General features: G+C 46.4%; 1 pseudogene; it reads right to left on the bottom strand.

Annotated features, from left to right (window-relative positions):
- Positions 1 to 10,746: 10,746 nt before the first annotated feature.
- Positions 10,747 to 11,066, bottom strand: LOC114585374 (thymosin beta-4-like; annotated as a pseudogene).
- Positions 11,067 to 11,351: the final 285 nt, after the last annotated feature.

The following is an 11,351-nucleotide window of genomic DNA, read 5'->3' as shown; positions in this document are numbered from 1 at the left end:
TTTTTTATTTATTGCAACATGCAGGTTAAGGATTGGGTTGGTATTGTGGGGCAGTTTTTCTTTTGCAATTGGTGCTGTTTGTGGGCATCTTTTCTCAAAGCCTACCAGTTATCAAGTTAGTTCTGGTTTAAATCAGATTTCTAGATCTTCCAGAGTCAGGGAAAAAATAATCCCTGACTCTGGAAGATCTTCATTGTTGATGGGCTTCCATTCTGAAGCCATTATTGCTTTTAAAACGGTTGCTTCAATTTATATTTTTTTAAGACGAGGAAGAATTCGAGGAGTCAGCAGATCAAATAACAGCATGGCTTCGTTTACCCAGCAGGAGGCGCCAAACTCCCAGAAAATTCCTCGTGTGTCGGAAATGAGCGAAGAAGATTCACTTCTCTGTGTGTGAAACAGTGCAAAACTCCAAATCACACTGTGGGCCAATTTCACAGCTGAACTAACTCAAGAGACTTGCATTGCTACATGCACAACACATTTTTCTTCCCGTGTTCACCTCCTCCTCCAATTAATTATTATTATTAATTAATAATATTATTATTATTAATTATTATTAACTTTTTCCTTGTCTTTATTATGTGTTTTGTGTTTTTATCTTCTATTTTTATGTTGTGAACCATCCTAAGATCAGAAGAAATGTGGTATATAAATTTAATAATAATATATTTTACAGTTATTATTGTTATGGTTCCGCCTTTCCCCCAGAAACAGGACTCAAGGAATCTCACAAAGAAAGAGTTTTGTAAACTTCTATCACGTCGTCTTTTCTCTAAAATGTCCTGAAGTCTGCAGGGGATTTGCTCCATCCCCTTGATTGTTTTGACTGCCCTTTTCGGAAACTTCCGAAACTCTACGCTATCCTTTTGGAGGTGAGGCTTCCAGAACGGTGCACAGATTTCCAAATGAGGCTGCGCCACCAAACCCTCCAACATTCCTCAGGTGAAAATTGAGGCATTTCTCGCTCCTCCTCAGCTGACCCTCCTTGCCCCCCCCCTTTAACTTTGTCCCTCCCTCTACACAAACAGGACTCAGCACACACACTCTCCACCCTGAGAACACCCCTTAATCCCGATTTTATTTTATTTTCCTGTTTGGCTGATTTACAAAAAGGAAAACCCACACCGATATATAGTTTTTAGGAAGGGGGAAGATGAGACAGGGATGCACAAAGCCTTCCTCCCCTTTTAAATCAAGACTCTTTGCTCTTGGCTTAGCTCCTCCTTCCTGCCCACCCAGGACAGCCCTGCTCTCTGCCGGCCCCTCTGAGCCGGCATGTCACACGGGGCTGGCCCTCGATGGCAGCAGCAGCTGCTTCTCCTTGCCCGCTCTCCAGCATCCGCTACAAAGCCAATAAAGACTTCAAACCAGAGGTCAGCAACCTTTTTCAGCTGTGGGCTGGTCCACCGTCCCTCAGACCTTGTGGGGAGCCGGACTATATTTTGAAAAAAATAATAATGAACGAATTTCTATCCCCCATAAATAACCCAGAGATGCATTTTAAATAAAAGCACACATTCTACTAATGTAAAAACACGCTGATTCCCGGACCGTCCGCAGGCCGGATTGAGAAGGTGATTGGGCTGCATCCGGCCCTTGGGCCTTAGGTTGCCTACCCATGCTTTAAAGCTATAAAGCCTTAAATGGTTCAGGACTGCCATACCTCAAGGACCGCCTCTCCTTGTGAACAAACCCAGACCCTGAGATCATCTTCAGAGGCCCTCCTTTGTGTGCCTCCTCCTCGAGAGGTCTGGAGGGTGGCAACACGAGAACAGGGCCTTCTCTGCAGTGGCTCCCTGCTTGTGGGATGCTCTCCCTAGGGAGGTTTGCCTGGCGCCTTCATTACACACCTTTAGTCGCCAGGCGAAAACGTTCCTCTTTAACCGGGCCTTTGGTTGATTTGACATCCTATGCCCTTTTAAAATGTGCTCCAGGGAGTGTTAATTGGGTTGCTGTTGTTGTTATTCTGATTATGTACTTTGTGGTTTTATATGATGATTTTATCCTGCAAACTGCCCTGGGATTTGTGGGTATAAAGGTAAAGGGACCCCTGACCATTAGGTCCAGTCATGGCCGACTCTGGGATTGCAGCGCTCATCTCGCTTTACTGGCCGAGGGAGCCGGCGTACAGCTTCCGGGTCATGTGGCCAGCAGGACTAAGCCGCTTCTGGCGAACCAGAGCAGCGTACGGAAACGCCGTTTACCTTCCCGCCAGAGCGGTACCTATTTATCTACTTGCACTTTGACGTTCTTTCGAACTGCTAGGTGGGCAGTAGCAGGGACCGAGCAACAGGAGCTCACTCCGTCGCAGGGATTCGAACCGCCGACCTTCTGATTGGCAAGTCCTAGGCTCTGTGGTTTAACCCACAGTGCCACCCGGGTATAGGGCAGTATAATAATAATAATAATAATAATAATAATAATAATAATAATAATAATAATGCACAAGGGAAGAGACTGATAGTGGCAGCCATGGAAAGGCCATGGGATGCTCTCTTGCAGCTGCCACGGGTGCTCAGGACAATCGCTGGCCCATTCTCCTTCCCCTGGTGGGGAAAACAGGGACATTATGGGATCAGATCAGAAGCCAAGATAGCTTTCATAATTACAAGACTGTCCCTGGAAAATTGGAACACTTGGAGCGCATGCACGCCAGGTTTTTACAACGGCATTATGATGCTGACCGTTTTATTTCCACTTCCTTTCCTAAGGTTCCCTAGCAAACAGTTTCAAACAGTTAACGAGCTGCAACGGTTTCCAAGAGACAGACAGACAGACAGACAGACAGACAGACAGACAGACAGACAAAAGCACCGCACGGTTTCTCTCTGCAGGGCTGAGGTTGGAAGTCCAGCTCGCTTCCACTCCCTGAAAAAGCAGGAGGGAGGAAAAGCAAAACCTAGCAGTGACGTGTGCGCTGGGGTGACCCCTCTGTGACCCCCGAGAATTAAACCAGGTCTCCCTTGACTGAGCTTCACTGTTGCAATCCATCAGCTCTGGCATCCTGTGAAAAGACAGCGCGAAAGCAATTAACAAGACTGCAAAGCGGGCAGAGGCTGAGACAAGGGGCTCAACGCCACTCGAGAGGGTGGGCGCGTTGCTTATGACCAACACATTGGCAGCCTGCGAGGGAGCTTCCTCAGACATCCATCTCGGTCGTTTTTCTTTCTTTAAATTTAAATTATTTTTTATTATTAAAATAATTCAGCATTTAATACACACATATTACAAACATACAAACAAACATACATTTCATACAATCCTTAAAAATATTCATACATACCCCCACTCAATCCCAGATACTTCCTTTTCCCACCCCACCCCACCCTTGTGCTAGACTTCCAATCTACTCAATTGCAATTTCTTTCCACTTCTGTTACTTTCTTTCACACACTTAGAAACCAACTTTTCTACTTCTTTTCCTGTTACACATTGTTATCCATCTTATTTAGTATTTCAGTATTTATAACGGAACTTGTTTATTCCATTAGGAGTTCTGATTTCTCAATATGATTTTGCAAGTATCCTTTAAACACCTTCCAGTCCTTGTCTATCTTCTCTTTTGAGATCTTTCCAATTTCTCCCAGTGTTTCGGATATATTGTAATGCTCCAATAATTTGGCAAGCCACTCTGTTTTTGTCTGTATTATACCACTTTTCCAATTTTTCGCAATCAATGGTGTCAGGGGTTCAGGGAGAGAGGCACAGATGAGGGAGGAGACTGAGAGCGAGGGGGAAGAATCCCGGAACGAGGAGGAGGAGGATGACAATGACTTGAGGGTTTCCATGAGTCTTTCAAGTGAATCGGAGGATTCCCAAAAGGGGGCGCCCCTGGTCAGGCCAAGGGGAGTCACAGGGGGGACTCATCAGGAGCAGGGGAGCAGCAGGGCAACCCCGAGTGGGAGTTGGAGATCGGGGCCGGCTTCCCCACCGGAACGGAGTGAAGAGGGTGGAGTTCCCAGTGTGACAGACGAAGCAGAGCAGGAAGCAGAGGGGGGAAGGAGATCAGGGCAAGACGTCCTGCCGGAAGGGGCGGAGAGTAGTACAGAGAGTAGTGTAACTGTCAAGAGGAAGGTCAGAGGTAGCGAATGGGCACCAAGTTCAAATGTGGAGGCGCGCGGAAATGCGGAGAGCCCGGAGGAGGAGCCTGGTCCCAAAGCACGGAGGAGGGGGGAGCAGGCGTCTGGGGACTCAGCGTCAGGGGAATCCAGGAGGGGGGGAACCCAGGGGGGCAGAAAGACCCTGCGGAAAAGGAAGGACAGGAAGAGGTGGACCAGCAGAAGCCTCTTAAACTGGTGTAGAGGCGGGACTGATTCAGAGGGGACTTCAGCGGTCTAAGCGTAACAGACGTGGGGCTGCGCGCCTTGGCTGTGGAACAAACAATGTGCTTCAATAAAGACTTTTGTAAATAAAGTGGACTTGGCGTTGGTCTCTTGTGAGCTGGGACCTGAGGCGGCCCTGACAAATGGCCTTGTGGCTACTGTATAAATATAATGTCTTGTCTTCTTCTTTTAGACTTCCTGGTACTATTCCCAATAGGAAACCTTCTGGTGTTTCCCTAAATGAATATCTGAACATTTTTTTCATTTCATTATATATTGTTTCCTAAAATTGTTTGATGTTTAAACAATTCCACCATATAATGCATCTCGGTCGTCTTTCAAACAACTGGCTTTTGGGAACCGTTGCCTACCTCAATGGGCTGTGGCTCAGAGGATCCATTTCGCGTGCAGAAGGTCCTGGGTTCGATTCCCGACAGCATCTCCAGGACCAATGCTCCCGACTCAGGATCCATCAGTTTCCTTTGTAGTGATTGTTTTTAACACTCAATTGGAAGCCGCCCAGAGTGGCTGGGAAAACTCAGCCAGATGGGCGGGGTATAAATAATAAATTATTATATTATTATTATTATAAATTGCAAAGGGGGTGCATTTGCAGGGGGTGGCAGCTGAGGGGAGGGACTCAGGGTGCACCAAATCTGCTCCACAGTCATAGCTATTTCATTCAATTTTGCTTTATAATAATAATAATAAATTTTATTTATACTCCGCCCTCCCTGGCCAGAGCCTGGGCTCAGGGCAGCTAACACCAGTAAAATTACAGTAAAAACATAATAGGGGAAAAACAAAACCAATTTAAAATACAGGTTAAAATGCAATTTAAAATGCAGCCTCATTTTAAAAGTAGCCCATAGATCAAAACCATAAGGGGAGGGAAACATAAGGGTCAGACTGAGTCCAAACCAAAGGCCAGGTGGAACAGCTCAATTAAAGTTTTAATTAATGCAGGAGGCAGTGTGGTGCAATGGTTAGAGTGTTGGACTAGCACCTGGGAGGCTGGGGTTCAAATCCCCACTTGGGGCTTTTGAGAAACAGCAGAGGAAACTGGGTATGTTTAGTCTGGGGAAGAGAAGGCTGAGAAGTAATATGATAGGCACCAAATATCTGAAGGGCTGCCCCATGGAAGTTAGAGCAAGGAGACTGTAAATGAGAAAGGTGATTCTGCCTAAGCATTATGAAGAACTTTCTGATGGTAGGAAAAATTGAACCATAGAATTGGAAGGGACCACAAGGGTCATCTAGTCCAACCCCCTGCAATAGAGGAATATTTTAGGCTTGAATCCATGACCCTGAGATTAAGAGTCTCATGCTTTACCAAATGAGCTAAAGATAATAATAATAATAATAATAATAATAATAATAATAATAATAATAATAATAATAATTTATTTATATTCCGCCCTCCCCAGCCGAAGCCGGGCTCAGATCAGCTAACAACAATAAAAATAACACAGCATTCTAAAATTAATTCAAAATCTAATTAATGGCAACCATTGGGCTAGAGTTCTGTGAGGATTACCAAAGGAGGGGGTCAGACTGTGCCTTGGCCAAAGGCCTGGTGGAACAGCTCTGTCTTGCAGGCCCTGCAGAAAGATGTCAAGTCCCGCAGGGCCCTAGTCTCTTGGGACAGAGCATTCCACCACATCGGGGCCATGGCCGAAAAAGCCCTGGCTCTGGTTGAAGCCAGCCTAACCTCCCTGTGGCCCGGGACCTCCAAGATGTTTTTGTTTGAAGACCGTAAGGTCCTCTGTGGGACATACCAGGAGAGGCGGTCCCATAGGTACGAGGGTCCTAGGCCGTATGGGGCTTTAAAGGTTAAAACCAACACTTAAACCTGATCCTGTATTCCACTGGGAGCCAGTGCAGCTGGTATAGCACCGGGCGAATGTGATCCCACAGCAAGGACCCCGTAAGGAGTCTCGCCGCGGCATCCTGCACCTACTGGAGTTTCTGGGTCAGTCTCAAGGGCAACCCCATGTAGAGCGAGTTACAATAATCAAGTCTGTTCGCCAGTGGAACAGACTCCCTCAGAAGGTGGTAGGCTCCCCTTCTTCAGAGGTTTGTAAGCAGAGGTTGGCTGGCCACCTATCATGAAGGCTTTAGTTGAGATTCCTGCACTGCTGCGGGTTGGACTAGATCAGGGGTCTGCAACCTTTAAGACAAAAAGAGCCACTTGGACCCGTTTCCGAAGAAAAAACAACAACTGGGAGCCGCAAAACCATTGCGACATTTAAAACAAATATAACACTGTGAACGGCTTACCGTGCTTGACTATTTCCTGAGCAGCTACAAAACTAGCATATGTTGTGGAATTTGCAGACTTCACCCAATTCTTGAAATTATTTTTGCTCCTATCAACCTTCCTCATAAGTTCTGCAATGGCTTTTCGTCTCTCATCTCCATCTGGATATTTTTCAGCAAAGGGTGTGTTTATTCTGGAAATGTCTTGCAATATTTGACTTTTTGTTGTTTGCAAATTTCTCACCACATATTAAGCATACTGGTAAACCAGTCTTGTCAGTAGAGAAGGCAAATGATTCTGTCCATGTATCATTAAACATTCTGTTTTCTTCAGAAATTTTTCTTTTCTTGCCTTTATCCATGGCTGGGCTACCGGGGGTCCAAAAGAGGGACGTAATTAGAAATCAGAGGGCCCCATAGCAAAATTTGCTATGCCCAATAATCAATGCCCCAAAATGCCATAGAAAATTAATCAGGGCCCCAGTGTACCATAAATCATAATCAGTGCCTGATGTAAATAATAATTAATAATGAGGGCCCAATGTCATCCTCGTCATTATAAAAATAACTTTTTTGACACTTTTTTATTATTATTTTGTTTGACCCCTCAGAATTACTCCTCCTCGTAGAAATAAACGTTAAATTAACAAGTTACCTTTTTTTGAGTGTGTGTTCTTCACTCCCCTTCAAAACAGTGACCAGCTTACATGCCCCCTTTCAATGCAGCCTGCTTACAGCCCTCAACCAAAATGGCCGCTCCCGCGACTCCCACGTGCGCCCACAAAGATGGCGCCGACGATTTTCCCTTATCGATGCCCTTTAAAGAAATGGCCGTCGCAGCTTCAACCCACGCCTAGAGGAGGCTAGAGAGGGAGAAAAGCGGGGGGGGGGAGGAAAGCAGCGAGGACGGCAGAGAAGGACTGCCGGGAGTGGAATCCCACACACCGCGAGGGGAAGGAAGGGAGAGGGTGCGAGCTGGAACGGGGCAAAGAGGGCGGTCCCCGGTCATGACTGGCCTTAAATGGGCTAGGCCACGCCTCCCCGGCCACGCCGATTGGCGGGCAGGGTTGCAGGCACGCCCGGGGATTCCCCTGTTCTCACGGGGGCAAAAGGCCAGCCCCCGCGAGTGGAGTGTGGGAGGGGTTAGCCCGCAACCCCCTCTCTTCTCTAGCTCGGAAATGGCTATGCGGAAAATGCGCCTCCTCCCCTTGCCTCCGCCCCGGAGCCGCGGCAAAGGCGTTAAAGAGCCGCATGCGGCTCCGGAGCCGCGGGTTGCCGACCCCTGGACTAGATCATTGTATGGTGTACATTCCATCTCTGAAATTCTGAAATTCTTTGAGTGTGGACGATACTTGGTGGGCCAATGTTTTGACTTATCATATGGTTTTCCCAGTAGTGATGTATGGAAGTGAGAGCTGGACCATCAAGAAGGCTGATCGCCGAAGAATGGATGCTTTTGAATTCTGGTGCTGGAGGAGACTCTTGAGAGTCCCATGGACTGCAAGAAGATCCAACTGATCCATTCTGAAGGAAATCAGCCCTGATTGCTCACTGGAAGGACAGATCCTGAAGCGGAGGCTCCAAGACTTTGGACACCTCATGAGAAGAGAAGACTCCCTGGAAAAGACCCTGATGTTGGGAAAGATGGAGGGCACAAGGAGAAGGGGACAACAGAGGACGAGATGGTGGGACAGTGTTCTCGAAGCTACCAGCATGAGGGAGGCAGAGGAAGACAGGAGTGCCTGGCGTGCTCTGGTCCGTGGGGTCATGAAGAGTCGGACATGACTAAACGACTAAACAACAACAAGGCAGCTTCCTGTGTTCCTTTTAGAAGTCGCCATGTACACCACTGCTTTCGTTATCCTTCAACAAACTGCCTTCACCTGTGTGATAGAAGCCAAGAGACCACCTGTGCTATGGTGCAATCCTGCCACCTTGGGCCTAGTCTGACTTGCAATCCCATCCCAATATCTGCTCAGCCCAAGACTCTTTGCAGAGCGAAAGTCAGAGGTGCGCACGTTGCATTCTGCTGGCCGGGCATTCGAAACGTCACCCCGTTTCCCCTCCGTGCCAATGGCCTTATCGGTTTACGGCTAATTACTCATGGCACCCAGGTGCTAAGCAGAGTTGCTGGTGGGAAAAGGGAGGAACTGACGCAATTGCTGTACCCTTTTGCGTGGGGCTCAATCAGGTACGTGCTACGACAAAACCTGTTCCCAAGATCCCCCGCGACTCCAGCAGAGGACTAATTGTTGAGCATTCATCTTGACTTATCATAGAATCCCTGAACCACAGAACCGCAGAGTTGCAAGGGATCCTAAGGGTCATCTAGTCCAACCCCCTGCAATGCAGGAATCGCAACCAAGGTATCCCTGACTGATGGGCAACCAACCAATGGCTCAGAATTTCAATATGTATAAAACTGGTTCAAATTTGTGTTGGAAATGTAAGGAAAAAGAAGGGACTTTTTATCATATGTGGTGGGATTGTAGCACAATTTTTAAAAATTGAGAAATGATATATAATGAATTGAAGAAAATGTTCCAACTAACATTTGTTTAAAAAACCTGAAGCATTTTTGTTAGGGATTGTAGGAAAAGACCTGCCAAGGAAACTAAAAAATATCTTTATGTATGTGACAACGGCGGCGAGAGTCTTAATAGCACAAGGATGGAAGAGTGAGGAAATCCTGACCAAAGAACTGTGGAAAGAGAAATTGATGGACTACGCAGAATTGGCAAACCTGACACATAAATTACATGACAAGGATAACTGTGACTTTAAAGATGAATGGGAACCCTTTACAAAGTACTTAAAGAAACAATAAAATGAACTGGACTCCTTGGCAGGTTTTGAATAAACATACAGAAACTTTTTATTGATAACATTTAGATAGATGAATTAAGGATCTGTACAATTCTGTAACATGCAGAGAATAACAAGTGCTGAAAAACCAGAGAGAGGAGCTGAGGGGGTGGGGAGGGAGTGTTTTCTGTTTTCCGGGGATGGGGGAGGGGGAAAATGGGGAGGGGGAAAAATGAGGATGATGTATTTTTGAAAAACTGTTAATTTGAAATTTCTAATAAAAAATATTTTTAAAGAAAGAATCACAATACCTCAAGGACTGCCTCCCCCCATATGAACAAACCCGGGGCCTGCAATCATTCTCTGAGGCCCTTTTTCGTGTGCCTTCTCCATCAGAGGTCTCCGGAGGGTGGCAACATGAGAACAGGGCCTTTTCTGCACTGGCTTCCCATTTGTGGGATGCTCTCCCCAGGGAGGCTCTCCTGGCGCCTTCATTATACATCTTTAGGCTCCAGGCGAAAACATTCCTCTCAGGGCTTTTTTAAAAAGAAAACAAGGTGCTGGTACTCTCCGCGAAGTTGTTATAGTAAGCGCCATTTGGAAAAAAGTTGCTAGTACTGTGTACCCCTGGTTCTTCTTCAACCAGACCTTTGGCTGATTAATATTGTGTGGCCTTTTAAATGTGTTGTATGTGGAGTGTGTATTGTTTCGTTTACGTTCTAACTATTCATTTGTGCTTCTACCCTGTATTTTTATTAAAAAAGGTAAAAGATAAAGGACCCCATGACACTTAAGTCCAATCAAAGGCAGCTATGGGGTGTGGTGTTCATCTCGCTTTCAGGGCAAGGGAGCCGGCGTTTGTCCACAGACAGCTTTCCTTGTCATGTGGCCAGCATGACTAAACTGCTTCTGGTGCAACGGGACACCATGACGGAAACCAGAGCACACGGAAATGCCGTCTACCTTCTTGCCGCAGCGGTACCTATTTATCTACATGCACTGGTGTGCTTTACAACTGCTAGTTTGGCAGGGGCTGGGATAGAGCAACAGGAGCTCACCCCATCGCGGGGATTTGAACCGCCGACCTTCCAATCGGCAAGCCCAAGAGGCTCAGTGGTTAAAAATAAATAAATTGTGCATTCCAATAATTAAAATCATTTGAACAACAACAACAAAAGGCACTCGGTTAACTGCATTTTACAGCTTGCGGGACCTTGGTACAGCTTTGTGTATATTTGGGTGTTACTAGATTACTGTAATCTAGTAACACCCGGGATCTTCTTTCGAGACACATGCAAGCTCTTTCGTGCCACCAGGGCCAAGCTGTACAGGCATAAGTCTATCCTTTTTTAAAAAATTGGATGTGAAAGGGGCAGTTCAGTCATTCAAACTTTATCCAACCTCTTTGAATCTTACAAAGTTAAAACAGCTAAAAGAAGTAAAATAAGAAGGCAACGCTTGTGGAATGTACAGTGCATAATTTGGAAGGGCCGGTTTCATCACAATTCACCTGCTTGCTTCTCCTGTTCAATTGTTTCTTTTGAAGGCAGTGGGTTTTTCTCTTGCGTTTCCGTCTTCTTCAACTTAGACTTGTCGAATTTCAGCCATATCTGGTTTGTCAGACATATCTGCCGATTGATCAGTGAGGCGCTCTCTTCAGGTACAATTCTGCTCTTCGCAGCATTTGCTCTGGACCGTTGTATCAGGCTCAGTGGTTTAGACCACAGCGCCACCCGTGTCCCTAATATTTTTATTATTAGGATGGGGGAGGAGAAAGAGTAAAGAGAAAGGATTATGGGGTGGTCTCCAACAATCCTGTTCCACCAGCAGAGATTTCTGCTTGTGGACTGGAGCTCCAGCTTCCTCTCCTCTGCACCCCCAACCCCCAAAATCCACCTTAGAGGGCTGGTGGAGCCACTGGGGCAGATTTGGTGTGTGTGTACAGGGGAGAGGATGAGCAAA

This window comes from Podarcis muralis, chromosome 9 (assembly GCF_964188315.1).
Source record: "Podarcis muralis chromosome 9, rPodMur119.hap1.1, whole genome shotgun sequence".
Lineage (NCBI taxonomy): Eukaryota > Metazoa > Chordata > Lepidosauria > Squamata > Lacertidae > Podarcis > Podarcis muralis.
The sequence above is the reverse complement of the archived record's forward strand: the minus strand, read 5'-3'. Positions and strand labels throughout refer to the sequence as shown.